The following is a 17,459-nucleotide window of genomic DNA, read 5'->3' as shown; positions in this document are numbered from 1 at the left end:
ATGATCCGTAGCATGATGATTCTTGATAGATGGTACAACATACCAAATAATAGATAAAAATCACTACATTTTGCTTAGGTTAAGATGTGTTATGCTTTGGAATACCATGGTTATCACAGACACCAGGATGTGTGTTGTTGACGGTGATGATGATGATGGTGTACACATGTTCTTTAGTATAATCCCCACATGGTTGATCATTAGTGAATTATTAACTCTTCATTACGCTGTTGGAGGTCTTGCTTTCTTGTACTAAATGGTTCACGCCTCCGAAGGTGAATTAAGATTTAAGAACCATAAGGTGATGCACAGCAACAAACTGCAGGAACTCAAGTTGTTCATTATTAAACGCTGCGGTGTGTTGCATGGTAAACAGTACACCGCTGAGTATGATGGGATATTGAAGAATAAATGGAAATAGAATACTATGGCATTGACTTGAAATATGACAGTCACCTTACGACGATACAATCATTCAGCTTGAGCTGATAAGCTTTTAGATACATGGGTACGACCCTTGCGTATGATGGCGTACCCTTGACATGACCCCGAGCACTTCGTCACCACAGCGATCGGTAAGGCATGGGCTCCTAAATCATTATAGTTTGTGAAATTTAATAAGATCACGATTTGATCATTGTCAAGAAAAACATAAATGACTTGAATCATACTTTTGAGAAAGAGGTTACGGTATTGAATTTTGCATATGGAGGAGTCCTTGTCTGGAACCGACTGTAGTATGTAGGAAAAAAAAAAGTTAACCAACGAATTAAGAAGAGAACATATTTAGTTGACATACGGTACTCTGGCGAGTAGGAAGCAAGGGTGAAGGACAAGATGAAGAAATATGTTGGAATGTTGTATAGGGAGGTTACTGACGAGAGGATGAGCAGTGAAAAATTAAGAAAAAAGGATGGCCTACATTAAGATTTGATTGTGTGTATTCTCCCGTTGGACGTAGTAGTGCTCTTTTGAAAAAGATCTTTACATGGATATCTTTGATAGACTGAAAGTGGCTTTATATCTAAGGTATATAACATTTATGATTAAGAATGTGGCCAACTTTTCCAAAAAAGATTATTTTTGCCCACAGTCAAGTACATCTCTTTACAGGAGATATCCTAACAGACCCACAACTACAAAAAAATAAATGATAAATTCCCTGAACGAAGTGCTGTCATTGTTTACTAAAATTGCCTCGTTCGCCAGACACTGAGGCGCGTGGGTAGCTTGAGGTGCCAACGTCTGTCTTATGGTCGTTCTTGGCTAATTTTAAACTTGAAACACTGCGGTCCAGTGCGCTAAATAGGCCCCCGGGCCAGGTGAGAGCTGCCACACCGAGGCGGGTAGGACACAGACTGATACACGGGTCGTGTGAACACCGCTCACAAAGAGTTAATGTTAAGTACTTAAGTAAATATCTAAGAGTATGCATCTTATATATATATATATATATATATATATATATATATATATATATATATATATATATATATATATATATATATATATTTGGAAATATATATATGTATATTCGTATGAGTCCACTGGGAAATGAAACACAAGTTCCCAAGTGCACTTTTGTGTAATAATCACATCATCAGGGGAGATACAAGAAAGAAATATAAGTCAGTTGATATAAAACGAAGAGACGTAGCTAGGACGCCATTTGGTCCCAGCTACGTCTCTTCGTTGTATATCAACTGATATTTCTTTCTTGTATCTCCCCTGATGATGTGATTATTACACGAAAGTGCCCATGGGAACTTATTGTTTCATTTCCCGTGGACTCATAAGAATAAATATAATTATATATATATATATATATATATATATATATATATATATATATATATATATATATATGCTCAGGATTTGTACTGAGTGCTCAATGTACTTTTAAGTGTTCAACACTGAGTTCCCCCCATAATGTTGTATACTAATATCCTAGCCAAGCCGCCACCCGCCACGCCAACCGTTCTCTGGCCAAATATAACGAACGCAGATTTCGGAGTTCTTTGTTCCTGGAAACTTGTCAGAACAGGAGAGCATTGTTCTGCAGATACTGGCAAAGGGAATTCACATTACTTAAGGTCAGTCAAAGAACTGAGACTCCATATCTTGTAGGCATGCTGCTTCTCGGAAAGAAAGTAGACCTTTACACTCAGAGGACCGGCATAGTGCACACAGATGGAATTCTGTATATTCTACAGACACTAAGAAGAATCCGACATGGTACTGGAAGAAGAAATGTGTATCTTTCAATCAAATCATAATAATGTAGACACAAAAGAAACGCATTCATAAAACAAGTGAAATAATGCTTAATAGCTGAGTTAGAGACATTTGATGAATCGAAATACGGTGAACAGATAGTCGATGAGGTAGACCAGAGCAGTATGTATCAAACAAAAATACATAACATACATAAAAGCCAAGGCTTAGAATTTAGAATTAATCAGTTCAAACTGGTGTCCACCATAGATATTCCAAAGATTGGAATATTCTTGGCACTAATTATGTTTATGATACTTTCACTAGTTTTTTATTATAATGCCAGTATGAGTTAGATAGCTTTCACTGTTTTCCAACCCAGTGTTACGAGCTATGATTTGTCTTGTACCCACCTTGCCAAAGTTTGCCTAAGTTTCCCTAGCAACGTTTGGCAACTATACTGGCAAGAGTTACCAACCGCAAGGGGGGGAAAAAAAAAAGGTGGCACTGGGGCACTCGGCCTGGCAGGACCATCACGTGACACCACAGTTGCACTTGTGTCTTGAGTGAGAGTGTGGACGCCCTGGAACTCTCCCTCTCAACCGGGGAAGCTGACGGCGAGACCCGAGTCAAGTTCATTTCCCGTACCTGTGGAAGGCGAGAGACACCATTACTCACACAAGAAAAGGCAGAGAAATAGTGAAGGTATGATGACATGCGGCGGTGTACTGTGGCTGGCAAATGTTAGTTAAAACTGTGGGGTTGCATCAGCGTGGACGATGGGCGTGTATCTGTGTGTAGTGGTAGGCTGTGCTCAACGTCCCGGCTCTCGCATCTCGCCCAGAATATCGACCACTTAAAAGATGATTTTGCGGTGAGGCGTGGTATTGATGGGATCATATGATATCGATCATTTAGAGCATAGACATGGATTAATGTATTGTTATTGTGAAACCCCAAATCATTGACGAATTAAAGATGGAAAAGAAAAAGATAGTATGGCTATTCTGAGAACCACACATATCAACAGTAAAAAAAAAGAATCATATTGAGGTAAAATGTGTTTTTTTTTTTTTTTTTGAGTTCCATGATATCGGTCTATATTAAGAGATGTAATTGTATGTGACATGACTCGGTTGTAGATACTGACTAAAGGAAAAAATATTTTTTTTAAGTAATGATTATTTTCCGTAGGATGAGTGTTAGGCTTCTTAAATTGGAGGAATACTTTAATTTTCCTTGGTGAATGAAACATCAAAATTTACTATGGATCATAATAGGCTTTTGATAAGGGTTACTTTTGCATAGATTATTCATAAACATACTGCCGTACCCTGATATTCATTTATACCATAAATTAGAGTCGTAGACGGAGTCATATACTGATAATGCGAGAGAAGTTTAGCAATATGTAGTGGGAATGTACCAGCAGAAAGGAAATCAAATTGAGAATATTGACCTTCGAGTGTACTTGACTAAAGGGGATACCAATCTTGAAAACAGACAAAAGAAGAATACGATGGAAACAATGTAGATGCTAGTGTTATGACGACAGTTTGTGGGATTTTGCTCAGCCATATATATATATATATATATATATATATATATATATATATATATATATATATATATATATATATATATACCTCACGTTATGATGTGGATATGTTTTCACGATGTCTACCAGCTGACAAGCATTAAGTTCCAAGAAACATCAGCCATGCTTTGTGTCAGTGGAGTTCATCTATTTATTGTCCTATTCATCAGTGGTAAAGCGGTTAAAACCTCGTCTAAGATCGGAAATAGTGTCTATCAAGATGATTGTCGTTGTACATTAGGATTACCGACAGTGTCCGTTAAGATCAGTGCCACTATGTGTATGTGTGTGTATTTAGGTCATTCCTGCACAAAGGTGGGAAGGGAGATTTCACTGCTCCCCTATTTAGGAAAATGATTCTTAGTGCAGATATGTTCTTTATTTCAGTGGACAAATATTTGCTAGAATCATATAAATACGTTGGTATTTATGACAGTATTTTAGTTAATGCTTCCAATTGGATCTTATCAATCCCAACCTCTCAAACATTCCGTAACGATAACTGCCGGTGCTCTTTAAGATCACTTCGTGTCCATTAACTCCGAATCGTTGTGCTTTATGGTCGTTCCGTCTATATTTTTTCGACATGTCACTTGTTAGAATATCCATTAATGAAATCTGAGTAGAGAGAATGTAGAAAAGATGGATCTGAGCTCTGTAAATATTAAAGGAAGAGGAAAATGAAAAAGAAAAAATGTTGCACTTCGTTGATTATAGGGAGAGAAAATGAAGGTACAATATAATAACGGTCATTGCTCGAGTGGTTGGTCATCATAAAGAAACTGTGGGAAGCAGCAGCCTGGCACATCCGGTAAGAGCTCTCGGTACAAACGATGAGAAGTGATGTGTTAAGATTTCACCTGATGCCCATAAATATCATTTTATTGTACATCTTCAGTGATCTGAATGAACATCAACCCTTGAAGTGATCTTAACATCGAACATTATAACAGTGACAAATTAATAATATTTATCACATCAGTAGTGGAGATGTACGGGGGAACAATTTCTGGTTGTGGTCGCCTATTTTGGTGCTGTTCTTGGCACTGGATTCAGCCTGTATGCTGTGTTAGATTCAGGCCGTTTGCTGTGTTAGTTTCAGGCTTTGTAATTTCTGGCTATGTGCTGTGTTGGCTTCAAGCTGGGCTGCCTCAGGTTCAGGCCGTGTGCTGTGTTAGGTTCAGGTTGTGGTGTATCAGGGTCTAGCTATGTTCTGTTCAGGCTGTGTGCTGTGTTAGCTTTATGCTGTGCTACGTTAGCTTGAGGCCGTGTCCCGTGATAGTGCCGGGCCGTGTGGTGTTGGCTTAGCGTGTGTACTACGGTGTATGACATCAGAGCGAGTCGAGTTCGCTTACACATTTTATTTATGTAGGTGAGGTGGGGGTGCCTTGAGGGGGTTGCCTGCTGCCTTTTTAGTCGGAAGATTTAATGTCATACTGGGCTTTTGGGGGGAGGGGAGGATCTTGCCCTCCCCGGGTGTCGTAGTGGGTTTGGGGAGATCTTGTGTGTGTGTGTGTGTGTGTGTGTGTGTGTGTGTGTGTGTGTGTGTGTGCCTCTTTTCATTCATGAAACACGAAAGATATTAGCTCATGAGAGATAAACGGTAATTCATGGCTTATGATGCGATTTCTTTTACGTTAATGACATGGCAAGGGTTGACTGACGCGGGTCCTTAGTGCTTATTTTTCATGGTAAAGTAAATTATTTTGTGATCAATGGTAACTTGAATGAAAGGAATGTGACTGGGAGGTCCGAAAGTTAATTATACAAGGGTTTGAGTGCGGGTGAAGTCATGTAACCAGATAGTGTGATGGGGGAATGTAACGAGTAAGGCTGGTGGGACAGCCTTGCCTTCACCATCTGGCGCCAGAGGGAGAACAGATTAACCTTCACTCACAAGAAGTTGAAAATGATTAATGAAGAACATCTACGCTTGACACATGTTCAGTCTTTTGGACGCAACGGTACGATCTTTGAGCAGGACGGTAGGTCGAAGGCCATGACACCCAATGGTTGTGGACGACTTGGTCAAGAATCGTACCATTGTGCTCAAGGATTGTATAGTCGTGTCCAAGGGGTCAGATTAAAAAACAGCACAAGACATATGGTACAGACTAGAAGACAACGAAGACAAACAGACATGAACACATCTGCTTTCCTTGGGGGTCTCAGGTCACTGAGAGAAACACCACTCGTCCGTCACCATATGGTGTAAACATTTCTCAGCCTAGTAGAGCTCCTTCTGTCTAGAGTAAACCAACAAACCGCTGCTTACTAACTTGTGAGTTCGTTTACACCGACCTCCCTCTCTCTCTCTCTCTCTCACTCGGGGTTCACGAGACCTTGTGACACTGAAGGGAATGTCTCGCGGTAATTATATGACAGTCTCTTACAATATCACAACTTTCATTGTTAAGGTCACCCATTTCTTGTACGAAGATAAACCTCAAAATTTGTTAGTTTGCTGCAAGCGTAGGGTCTTGATGAAACAAAACACTTGCAGTTAAAACTCCACCTTCCTGATAAGTTAATCTAACAGAGCAATTTACAAGAATAATATATAAATTTAGAAGATAGAAAACAAGAGTGAAGATCAGCTTGTGTAATGAGAATGATACAACATATCTTACGTAGCCTTGTAAAGTTGCCAGGTGTCATCACGCCTGACACTAATGCCTGGTCTTTCGAAATCTGGGCAATGATACAAGAATTTAAACCCCCCCCCCCCTCCCTACAACTTTTTAACCCTTTGAGTACGCCGACTTAACCCCCTTGAGTACGGAGACTCATTGAAATGAGATATGATGACTTCACTCATCATACCCAAGAGATTGAATATTCCATTTAAGTTGTACTGTAAGGGGTATAAGAATTTTAAATGCCTAGATAAAGGAGCCTTAATGGCTCAATCATTCCTTAAGACCGAAACTCAACTAACCAACAAACCAATTAGATTACCGTACTCAGGAAATGTTAAGGTACTGAAGGGTAAAAAATCATCTTAAAGAGCTTAACTAGTCTTTACTCCCTAGGGGTTACAGGGTATGACTGCATGCATGAGTTCTTGATTATTTTATGTGTGCACGCGCGCGTGTGTGTGGTCAAACGTACACGTTAGTATTCGAACGAACTTCCCGCTGTGTGAGTAAACATTTTTCACCAGTATTTGTGGATGTTTGGGCTGCACCAGCTCACACGAGTGTCAGGCGTTGTAAACAAGAGTCTTCTGTTTTCCTCCACCCACAGCCGAGTGCAACACCACACAACTCCACAACGGCACCTTGCAACATCATAGAAAGCTATGTAAAGAAATGCGATTACAATTCAGACTGAAATCTAATGGAACGACAAAAAGAAAACGCAGGTAAAACAGAGGCAGTTACTCGTATATGTGTTGTGTTGTATATGTGTTGTGGTCATCGAACAGGTAACGCATACGAAAATGTGTAGGGAAGACAAGGAGGAAGTAATGGCCATTATGAAAGTTAGTGGTAATTGTTACGTTATTGAAATGGTTAACGATACTTAAGACTACATGGAAATGGCTAGTTGTACTTACAAAAGTGACAAGTAATGATTGCGATGTATAGAAGGAGCCAGTTGGAGAATGGGTAGTGGTAATTATGGTTTTCAGTTGGGTAAAAAGGAGCTACAAGAGTTAGAACTCGCACCGTAATGCACCAATCGTAGCTTTACAGGTGGAGATAAGACAAAGTGCGGGGTTCTGCTGGCAATGATAAGGTCCGGGCCAGAGGTTGGGTGAGGGTGTAAATATGGAGGCGGGAATCTTGCCCCTGCCACTCAGTGTTAAGTGGTGACTGTTGGTGACGGAAGTGTTCAAGATGTAGAATGAAACACGTTTTGTATACATTGAGCTCAGTCTTCATCAAATACAAGTGGAAACTTTAATATTATTTGCGTACTTTCATTTGTTCGAATCCCGGACAAGACTGCTGACTCGAAGCCAATCCCGCTTTTTATCTCCTTAAGGGCTGGTCGATGTATGGGCACCTGGCGTAAGCTGGGATGTGTATACGTAAGATTAAGGCTTAGTACATACATACAAGACTAAGGGACGGAGCAACACGAGTGTAAAACTCTTCCCGGAACACTCAGATAGTAACCACTTACACATTTCCTTGGGGCTGATTGATGAATGTGGTTACCTGGTGTAAGCTAGGGGACATGTGTATGTTTGTAAACAAAAGGTTAAAACATGGTATATGTCCAAAGTTAATGGAAAGAATAGCAAGACAGTAAAACCCTCTCCCCATAAAACGAATATTAGTCGCACACACACTGGGAACGTGAAACAAAGTGTGGGAATTGAACAGCATGAAGTTTACCACATCACTGTGAAACATCATAGATCCGAAACATCATTATTCCGATAAGCAATAAATGATATTAATTAGCCTAAGGTGCACAGCATCATCATCCCGATAAACTGATTTAAACAGCCTAAGATCCAAAGCTTCATTATTCCGATGAATAATATCTGATACTAAGTAGCCAAAGATTTTGGGAAACAACTGATATAAGCTTCGGTTAAGATAGGATTTGGTTTAGCATTAATGGTTCTTCGTGACTTTAATGTAGATTCGCTCATGCCGAGAGAAGTTAGAGGGGAAACCATTATTACAGCTTTCTTATTTCTGAACAATTTAGCTATTGATAGTGACTGGATCTTTTAAGATTTATTCTATAGTAAGAGATGGTAGATTCATGGAACAAGCTAATCAGGTAACTGTGCATGCTGGTAAAGAAAATGCATAATAGTGAATAACTCCTCAAAATGTACAGCCAGTTTATATACAAGTTATCACATGCGAAAAGTTTTGGTGCACTACAGACTTCTTCATATACTTCTCATGGTATGAAAATTATACATTTCAACAAAGGAGATACTTCACTATCGTTACCAAACGATATGACTGATTCGTATATTGCCACTGAAAAACAAAAACAGCTCATTTGAAACTCTACATTTGTATCTTTGTATTATTTGTCAGATAATAATAAAAAAAAAAATCTTGCTGTGGGATTCATGTATTGTTTTGAATTTAGTGGTTATGAACAGTCAAAAACCTTAAAGCAGACTACATACCATTCGTCAAGACGCAAATCACAAAAACTGGCTGTATTAATGATGTGAAATGTTAAGTACTGATTTGGAGTTTTGGTTAGCAACTTGACGGATGTCGCTTGAGACGCCGTCAGTTGTTGCCAACAAAAGGAAGGAGGTGCACGTGTTGTATGGCAAGAGGTAGCAATGCATATTCCAGAGTTTCGTGTAAATCGTGTAAGTACCAAAGTCAGCCTCACTTTTTGTTTATATGTAAGTGAAGTTTTTACGTAGAAGTTAAGAGTTAGACCATGAATTAACCATATTACATGTGTGAAGATTCCGGGGCTTGCTACATGTAATGATGGTTGGAAACGGGTTTTGTGTATTATGATAAGAACTAACACTGCAGAATTATTGATGTGGTAAACTGGGTAGGCGATAGAAACCAGGAAGACATAAACAGATCAGAAAGTCTTGGAGAATTGTTTTGTTGGGAGATTTAATAGTGTAAACAAAGTCGAACACTTCACGGTCGTGGGGGTTTACATCTTTCAGAACACTTCACATTGTAGCTTTGGATTTTGGGCAGTTGCAGTGTGATAATGCCAGGTAACGTTGGCCACAAGAATAGCTGTATCTTCCCGTCAGGACTAGCCTTTGATTCCTCCACTATTCCGTTATTGTCTCGGTAATTTTTGATATAATTTGGGAAGCCTTAGACAAGAAGGTTTGGTTAGGAGAATAATATGGAACGAATAACTACGATCTTTCATAACGTGTTAGTAAGGGTGATTTAAGCTGGTAAGGCAATTTCCAAGCGATGTAAGTTGGGCAGTCACATGGTGCTAGGAACAAGTATGGCAGTCTCCAGGTGGCAGAGTTTCATAAGGAAGTCTCCATGAAATAGAAGTCAATAAGGCAGTTTTAAGTGATAGAGACTAGTTAGGGAGTCCCGTGATGAAATAAGTTTGTGAGTTGAATAAGATCTTAGTTTGAGAAGTTAATAAAGCAGTCTTCCGGCGGTTGAAATTAGTTAGGGAGTATTTTACTGAGAAAACCAGGGTATTCTGCCGGCGATGGAGCATAGTAAGGCAGTCTGCCGGCAATATAACGGCGATAAAGCCTAGTCGGCAATATAACTTTCGGTTAGGTCTTAGTATAAGGCAGTCTCCTGGCGATGGAGGTACACTATTATTAGTATTATAAGTTTCCAGTTGTTAGTGAGTGTGGGTGTTGAGTTTTATTGTTTACGAGAGTTACTGCTGCTTGAGGGAGATTGATTTTTTTATTTGCTGTAAGAGCGGCAAATGTATTTTGCACTTCCTCGTGTGGGCTGTGGCGCAAAAGAGGATTGTGTACAAGGTGTTCTTGTAGATTTGACAACTGTCTTTCTTGTTCACGTCGGGTCCTTTCTGGTTCAGTACATTTTCCTGTAGATCTTCCAATTTGTTACCAAACGCAGATTCTTATATATCATTTTCTTTTTAGGCTATATATAGTTCCAGTTCTTTCATGATAGTTCTCATCTTCCTTCCCCAAGATTTTGCAATTGCAGTGCTTCTGAATTCTCTCTAATTGTAATTTAAGCTGATAACCTTAATGACAAAGCAGTATTCAGTTTTCCTTCCTTGTGTACTTTAAAGATTTTCATAGTTTTCTGTTTCGTAGCGGAAGTTTAGAGAGAGAGAGAGAGAGAGAGAGAGAGAGAGAGAGAGAGAGAGAGAGATGTACAAGAGTGACATGACCAAGTGTGGAGGTGTGGGAGACATATGGCAGCCTCATATGTCTTACTTGCCGAGCCCTATTTTTTTTTTTTGTGGTGGTCTGGGGATACCCCCGCCTTACACCCTCACCATACCCATGTGCTGTGTATGTGGGGGAAGGGGCTTTGTGAGCACGTTAGTAAGAAGTATTTTCTGGGATGTTGTTAACTGAGTATGGGGTAATTTGTGGGGAGAGTTTGCAATATTTTTTTTTTTGTGGAATGATGTTATCTCAGTTAGGGGTACATTGTGGAGGTAGTGCTAAGGATAAAGAAAGGTTAGTTTTAGGTTGATTGTGTAACAGTACTGAAGATTGAAGTGTGGGTAGATTTATGGGATGACCTGAGGAGTATGATATTGTGAGTAGGAAGAAATGAGAGATAGTGTGAAGGTACATTACAAACTCCTGTGAGAGAACGTAGTAGTTGAGATTATCTTGTACGAGCATGTGTGAAAGATGATAGTTTTCAAGGGTAGTTGGAGAGTAAAGTAAGAGAGGGGTATTTTGAGTGGTGAGTGAGGGCAGAGGTAATGTGAACTAAGCTCGAGCTAGACTGCCCCTCCTATCCTCCACTCACACACAGCTGTTGCCTGGCTCACTCTGTAGTGCGATCGTTATCATACCTCAGGCACCTTGGTCGCTTAACAGTGGTTATCATAATAAATATTTAGCTTTATTTGTAAGTCTTTATGGACCCTATTGTGACAAAAATCGTCTTGATTTGGGTAGCAACCGTGCCTCTTATTTGGAATAATGTAACGTGTTGAGGAATGAATTCTTGAGTTGAAAGTTTATTTAATGCGTGCAAAGTGTGGATCTCAACTTTTTATGGTAAGTTTATATAATCATTATTTGATCATGGATATATTAACTTCATTACTTGAGTGTGATGGTTCGCTGTGCACGTCTGATATTACAGTTTGCATGCTCTAAACTGTGGTCTAATTTTGTTCCGAATTCTCACGTGTGGGGGTTGTATGCCATCTGTATTTTTTTTTTTTTTTTGTCAACTTGTAAAACATTGGCTAATGATTATGTAACAACCATGTTGCTAGTATTTTTAACATTGTGTTGTGTATTATTGCTTGTGAAGTTTATTGTATGATTATCAAATGAAATTCTGAATGTTTTCATGTGATGTTGAGTGTACAGCATTTTTCCCTTGAGGGACGTACAAATGAGATGGTCAGTTTTAAAGAATTTTATGCCATTCAGAGACAACATTTACAGGGTAGAAAATACTGAAATAGTAAAGACCCTCTTCGTACTACCAGAACAGTTAGTGGAATCAGTAAACAGTGTAGTTATACAACCGACATAGTTCCTCAACCGTCAAAGTTACATAACCAGGTAACCAGGAAAAGATGAACAACCGATGTATGTACCTCGAGAAAGCCATACAGCCAAAGTACATGTACACAACGCATACACTTACGGTATCCTTGTGACCATACGTACGTATAGGGGAATCCATCCGTGTATGATTACAGACTGCTATTTTACAGTTTCATGCTGCTCTGCATATAATCATACTGTTGCTATTCATCCTTCATAGAGGGTGACCACGCTTAAGAGGCTCAGTCACCCCCTGAAGCAGGACCTCACGACCCTTGCACACAACAGCATGACCATAAAGTACGACGATACGACCCTTCAAGTGCGATATTACGACCCTTGAGAACAACGGCGCTAACTTTTGATACGACGGCACGACTTTTGGGCGTTAAGCCTGGCTGTTTGACTGAACCTTCCGACCATTACATCAGAGGGTCGTAATGCCGCGGTTACAGGATCATATCATCGTTTTCTCAAGATTGTCGTGTCCGTGGATCGTATCATTGTGCTCAAGGATCGCAGCTTCGCGAAAATGGATCACATTGTCATGCTCAAGGTGCCTGACCTTTTGACTTGACCTTTGAGGGGTTCATGTCAAAGACGAGGTCATCATAAACAAGTTGTGCCCTCGTTTGCTTCAGGATCGATCCGATGTCGCGCTCAAGGGGTAATGCAAGCATCTGTGGCACTGACTGAACCAACACAAGAGGACATTCCAGACCACAACGTTTTGATGACGTCGGATCGTAGTTCCATTCGTCGCCACCGTAAATCGGCAGCGCTGGTATACATACCGTGAAAAATGGCAACGTTATAGAGCGCTTTGACACGACCTTCACCTGCCGCGATGGTATTGCGAGGTTTCCATAGCATAAGAGAACGTGACGTCACAGAATGTACTGGCGCTGTAAACTTTCCTCGTCGCTAACCTTGAGGGAGGCGCTGGCGTCGCCGTCCTCGTCGCCCGTGATGAGGTTCCCAGCTGGACTCTGGCGAGCTGGGAAGGGTACTAAGGATCAGAAGGAGGTAAGAATGGCAGTTAATACGAGAAGTTTGAACATAACGAAAACCGAAGAAATGTGTCTGTGACATATAGGAACGTGCTTATGTACTGCACAGGTTGATGTACAGTTGTATTCATAAATGGATGTGCGATTACTCTTTGTGATTACTATGTTTGTTATGGAGATTTTACTCTCGTGTTGCCTTGTCTTAACATTGTATATATGCACCATGTATGTACACACACACACACACACACACCAGCCTAAGCAGGTACCTACTTATCGACCTTGCTCGTGAAGGAGGATGAACACGTGGGTTGGCTGTGGGCAGACTGCCGCCCTTAAGATTCGAACTCGTGGTCGGTAATGTTAAACACTGTGTGTGTGTGTGTGTGTGTGTGTGTTTTCATAACTCAGCATCGGATATGGTACTGGAAATCGTTATCACGACAAATATTGCTACGCGCCAGCCTATTTCTAGTATCCAGAACGTTAACTCTTTCTGATGTTCTGACTTCATATCACAGCATGTTTATCTATAGTAACTATGTGTGTTGTTTATAGTCTATGGTAGTGCGTGTATTATATACTTTATAGTGGTGGTTATTAATGTACACATGGGAATGTTGACGAATGTTGCATTATTGTTTTGTTTTTTTCTCGTTTGAATGTAAGTTGTTATTGTTTGTTGACTCGTTCAAACGACGTTAACACCTTTTGTTATGATGGTGTTGTGGCCTTTACTTTGACCTATAAGGTTCAGGCTTTCGCGTGAGGCCTTTACATCCAGATGTCGTAAAGTCGTGCTTCAGGGTCGTACCGTCGTGCTTAAGTGTGTAGATATCCTCGGTTTATAGATTGTTGTAGATATCATTATTTTTTTTTATCAGGTGATTAAAATCAGGCATAAAGACACTTTTAATCTCTTCCGATTTGAAGTTATTTGGAAAATTAAACTGTTGTGCTGTACTGTATGATGCATTACATTGTATGATATAGGACAGACATACTGTTGTGCGAGTATTTGTATATTACTACTGTAGTGAGGGTTATGTTACGTAAGAGGGTACATATGTGAGACATGGGGCACTAAAGTTTTTATGCGTCAGTGTGATAGTAGGAGAGAGAGAGAGAGAGAGAGAGAGAGAGAGAGAGAGAGAGAGAGAGAGAGAGAGAGAGAGAGATTCATGAATAAAGCTAGTGTTATCGACGCCTTTTATAAGTCATTGTTTCCATGGAACCAAACCACTCACAAGCAAGATGGCACCTCATTGTTAACAACCCAAGAATTGACAATACTATATATATATATATATATATATATATATATATATATATATATATATATATATATATATATATATATACTGTAATGAGACCAGATCAAGCAAGAGAAGATGGGAGGGGGTTCGTGGGGTCAGTTACACACCCTACACAACAAGGTCATCGAACACACACACATCAATAGTATTCATTACCCACAAAGTATGGGTTACGTACCATCATTTCACACTGATGGGAATGCTCCGAAGGGGCACACACTGTGGCTGATAGCTTGGTACACAAGGTGTAAGTGTAGATATAGATGATATCTCGGGCACAGGGATGGTGAGGAAGGTGTAGGTAAGTGTATTGTGACCTACCGACCCAAATATTCCCACCTCCACTCCACACTTCCCCTTCCAGGGCCCTTTATCTGACGTCATTCATATTCGTCCAGGATTCTTTTTCCTGGACTCTGTAATTGCTAAAGTGACGTCATTTTTTTTTTTTTAACGATTGTGATGTATCTTATGTTTCCGGCTGCTGCCATATGAGTTCACAGTAGTAGTTGTTTGGATCATGTATTGTGGACCAGTACGAAACATGTATGATGCTGGTGTAAGGTCTTACTCGTATTGACCATCGTTCGATGCAGATTTCTACATGAAAAACGTCATGACGCCATGACATAAATACAGTCGTTTTCTTTTCCAGTACCTTATCTCAGTAGCCACACGAGAACTGATAACGTTCGTTGTGCGTACCCTCTCAACCGTATGTATAACATTTACACGTGCAGATAATCACATATGGCTATATGGTGTTTTATTGATGGAAATGTAATCATAAATCTCTCTTTTTTTGTCAGCAAGTCAGCGAGCGACTCATGATGAACAGTCAGGGATGAGTGTGGGGAAGTTGAGTAAAGGGTGAGTGGGTGGGGGTGAGATGTCATTGATTATTTATAAGTACAAGAGTTAAGTGGTGTGTAGGGTAAACCCTCCTGAAGTTGAGCACCCTGCTGGTGAAATCAGTATGATCGGCAGCCATTATCGTCACCCTGGACGATGAAATAGCGGGGCTCGTTTTTACTGGACGACTTCTTTGATAAGGGAAGTGCTCGCGCCGAAGAGATGGTAAACAGCGGCTACTACACCTTTGTTATCGACCGCTAGGATCGGGAGGGGGTGGTTGATACTTGGCTTTCCCCCTCACCCCGATACTGGCCCCTTACAGCGGTAGTAAATGGTCATTGTAGGGTGGGTCAGTGTGTCAGGACCAGCTTGGAGCCTCCGATGAAAAACCACAGGAGAAAACTCGGTAGATCATGTACGTATGTATTAGGGGTAGCCAGCACACGACGTAGGCGTTGTGGACCCACAAAGATCTCGCCGTAGATAAAAGAAAAGAGTGTGTCAGTTACAACTGATGACGCATTCATCACGTTCGGCTGGAAATCACGGGTGAGGTGTCAGACCATCACATGCCAAAGTTTCTCTGTCTTCCCACGCTTCCGCAGCGGTAACTCCAACACCGTCTCACTGGCTGTAGCTGGTTCATATACGTATTCACATGCTAGTATATTAAGGGGGAGAGACCTTTCGCCATTGCTTTTAGGTGAATCTGCGAACAGAGAGAGAACGAAGGTTACCCGTCAGACATAAAAAGAAGAACCAGTTTCCAAAAATCATACAGGCCTCAGGATGGCTTCCCCGGCGATGGATCATCCCCAGTCTCTTGGCTCTACCATCCCTATATCATGTTATATATTGTGGGTTTTTTTTATGTTATCATAGATGAACATGTCTGCAACGGTACGACCATTGACCATGATGATGCATGCCTTAGTTATGATGACTGAGACCTGACCCTTGAGTGCCATGTCAAAGGCCAGCAGTTCATCCTACCTAAGGGTCGTGCTGTCGTGGACACTGGGTTATAATCCTCTTCTTAGGCCACGTTGTAACGCGTTACGAACTTGTATAATCCGTAGAGTCTGAACTCTTTTAAGAGTGTTTGTGGAGAGTGTTTGTGGACTGAACTGTACGAGCGATTGTCCTGGTGTTATGTCGAGCCCGTCGGGTGACATTGCCGTCTGTGTAACGTTCCTGCCGGCACGTAACGTGAATCAGGCGACCCTGTCACTTGTAGCAGCTCCCCCCTGGTGTGACACAGTAACAAAACCTGGCGGTCGTGTGACCCTGACGTCTCAGACCCGGCCGCTCTGTATATCGCGTCTCCCAGGTAACATGATTGGGTGGGTGTGTGTGTGTGGGGGGGGGGGGGGGGGGGCATGTAACGCCAAGCATATAGTGATGTTGCTACTGCCGTATAGTGGTCGATATGGCAAGTCTTACATCATGTCTGTTTACTGCATTTATCACAAAATCTTCGCACGGATATATATATATATATATATATATATATATATATATATATATATATATATATATATATATATATATATATTATCCCTGGGATAGGGGAGAAAGAATACTTCCCACGTATTCCCTGCGTGTCGTAGAAGGCGACTAAAAGGGAAGGGAGCTGAAAATCCTCCCCTTTCGTTTTTTTTTTTAATTTTCCAAAAGAAGGAACAGAGAAGGGGGCCAGGTGAGGATATTCCCTCAAAGGCCCAGTCCTCTCTTCTAAACGGTACCTCGCTAACGCGGGAGACAGCGACAAAGTACAATAAAAAAGAATATATATATATATATATATATATATATATATATATTACACTTGTGGGGTCCCATCACTTGAACTGCCTGTATCATACTAGTTTTTTAACTTATGTTTACTGAGAGAGAGAGAGAGAGAGAGAGAGAGAGAGAGAGAGAGAGAGAGAGAGACCTGTAGTGTATATGATTGGTTTTGTATTTGGTAATTACTGGTGGCAGATAAGGCCAGCTGGAAGTGGTGCACTCATGCGAGTCATTCCATTAGTGAAATCATGCTTCGGCTGGTCTCATTGGCACGAAATACAGATTTATGTGTTATTCCTTAAGTAGGTTCAGGCCACTGAATACGAGACGGCGTATTTAAAGGGGTTATAAATGGCTTAGATCTCAGCGGTTGATGAATCATTTCTAACCAGCAGTTCGGAGAAAGACCTAAGTTTTCCGAGTGTAATGTACTGTACATGAATAATGAATAGTGTATAAGCTGACCCGAGAGAGAGAGAGAGAGAGAGAGAGAGAGTCCTGCCTTGCTC

The 17,459-nt window shown here is 40.7% G+C and overlaps 1 protein-coding gene across 1 annotated transcript in view; it reads left to right on the top strand.

Annotated features, from left to right (window-relative positions):
* Window positions 1-2,588: 2,588 nt before the first annotated feature.
* Window positions 2,589-17,459, top strand: part of LOC139751921 (uncharacterized) — a 217,934-nt gene continuing 203,063 nt past the window's right edge. Inside the window, 1 exon segment of the mRNA XM_071667621.1 lies at window positions 2,589-2,919. The gene's annotated coding sequence lies outside the window, so the exon portion shown is untranslated.

The sequence above is a fragment of the Panulirus ornatus genome, chromosome 12, assembly GCF_036320965.1.
Source record: "Panulirus ornatus isolate Po-2019 chromosome 12, ASM3632096v1, whole genome shotgun sequence".
Taxonomy (NCBI): Eukaryota; Metazoa; Arthropoda; class Malacostraca; order Decapoda; family Palinuridae; genus Panulirus; species Panulirus ornatus.
This window is presented reverse-complemented; position numbering and strand designations above follow the sequence as displayed.